Source organism: Limulus polyphemus, unplaced genomic scaffold, assembly GCF_000517525.1.
Source record: "Limulus polyphemus unplaced genomic scaffold, Limulus_polyphemus-2.1.2 Scaffold573, whole genome shotgun sequence".
NCBI classification, from domain to species: Eukaryota; Metazoa; Arthropoda; class Merostomata; order Xiphosura; family Limulidae; genus Limulus; species Limulus polyphemus.
Window position 1 is genome coordinate 457425 of NW_013666183.1, and position 2223 is coordinate 459647.

A 2223-nucleotide genomic window follows, 5' to 3' on the forward strand; every position below is an offset into this window, starting at 1 on the left:
AGACTTGAAGTTGAACTTGCAACTGCAAGGCTGCACTACAGACAACAGAGTACAGTACACACCTAGCCTAGCCCTAGTAATATATATATTATAATAGTACTAGTATTATTAGTTAGTAATACTACTAATAGTATTACTAATAATAATATTGTTAATAAGTCTTAACTCTGTAATTCGTTATAAAGTACAACTTTTATATGTTAAGACGTTTTTGCATTATTTTGTTATGGTTTGTTTACAGATTAACTTAGTTTAACCACGTTAATGATTAACTTAATCATTAAGTTAAAACTTAAACTTTGTTAGAGCTATTGTTATTAAGGTAATAAATTGTAATACTGTTGTATATTGAGTAACACTAACAATAGCAACATCAGTATCACATAAAAACTATTAGACTTTAAAGTAGAGTTTAAGTGTGAACTTTTGGTCTTTGGCTATGCAGTGGTACTGATATATTGGTATTACATTCACAGTGTGAATCACAGTATGAGTCACCAAACTTCTACAGTAGAAATTAGTGAAAAATGTGTACAAGCTTTATGTTATACTAAGAATTCAAATATATGTAAGTACTGTAACTGACATGTGTCCATAATTTTAGGCTTAGTAAGGAATCATGATTTTAATGACAGTAGGTTTTATTTGGGTTTTCATTTACTTGCAAGTTACACTTGGTAGTTCATAAATAGAAAATGTGTGTAGGTAATGTTATCTTTCAAAGTTTCATTCTGAAACATATTTTACTTTTACTCTTAGATAATAGAGTTTTAATCTACCTTTAATATTTGGATGGAAAGTTGATTTTTATTTTTTTTCTGTGAGAATATGTATCCAAGAGTCCTTGGTTTGTGTCCCTTTACTAGAAAGAAAAGAAAAATCAAGTTTCTCACTTTTGAGGTCAAGTGGCAAATTATAAGAGTGAGAGTCAAACCCCACTAGTTGATTAGAGTAACCAAAGAATTGGTGTTAGGAAAAGCAGACTAGCTGCCTTCCTTCTAGTCAATTGGTTCAACATTAGGGACAGCTACATAGTTCAGATAACAAATATCTGAAATGCAAATATTTGTGCTGGATTCTAGAAAAACAGTTGCTAAATACTTCTTTGTGTCATAATTAATTTGAATAGTATTTTTTCCTTTGCAGTATGTTTCCTAGATTTGTGTGTCAGGTTTATACATAGAAATTATGATTACATGAAGATGTACATCAAATGGTTAAAATTGTTTATATAAATCTGTAAGGGAGCAAAAGGATTGAAGAAAATCAGTGCTTCAAAAGAGTACCATAGGGTAATGGTCTGCAGCTTCATGACTACTACTATGTAAATATTAACTTCCAGTCAGATCCAATTACCTTCTTAGAGTAAGAAGGTAAAATTCAACCTGGTTTTGGTAATGAGTGTAAATAATTGAATATACTTCCTATTATATTTGTACAGATTAAAATCTATGGTTTCACCTGTTGGATACAGAGGGTGGATTGGCATTAAAGGGCCATCCCAGCGAATATCACTAGCAGTGGCCAAATAATGTTTCACATGCACCGGCACACTGAGCCAATCCACCCCTGATTGGGTACCCTTACTGTTAATGTTAGCACTTTTTCTGTTAAAATGTCTGTCTTAAACAGCGTTCTGATTTTAAATTCCGTAATGACTTAGAAATGCTTTTATAGTTGTAGACATTTAAGCAGCAGCTCTACCTTCAGCTGAGACATACTTTAGATTTCAAAAACATTTTCTTTAGTTTCAAGTTTTGTTTTTCCTCTATATTTTTAATGTTGTGAAAAATGTTCCCTCCCCATATAAAACTTTTTCCTGTTAGTTTGTTTCAATGACATACTTCCAAGTTATTTCTTTTTTTGGCAGATTAACCCTTTCTAGACATGTCACAGGTGAAAGGCCATGTCATATCATTTGTTGACTAGCATTCAAAATTTTATTTAACTACTATTTCATGAATTTATGTCAATAAGTTTGGTATCATACTGTAAATTATAATTCAAATTTTAGAACTATACATTGCTCAATTTCATAATTTAAAGTAAATATTTTTAAAAAAAAAGATAAACATTGTTTTTTGTGTGTCACGTGGTATGTTGAATGCAGCACTGGTTCAAATTAGATGTTTGTAAAGTCAAAATATTAAGTATCTCAAATTACAGATATTGACAAGCTACAATATAAAATAAGAATGTCTTATCTTTTCTCATCTATTGCTC

The 2223-nt window shown here is 30.5% G+C and overlaps 1 protein-coding gene across 2 annotated transcripts in view; it reads left to right on the plus strand.

Annotated features, from left to right (window-relative positions):
* Positions 1–2223, plus strand: part of LOC106459198 (zinc finger FYVE domain-containing protein 16-like) — a 55496-nt gene that overhangs the window by 947 nt on the left and 52326 nt on the right. The window lies entirely within an intron of this gene.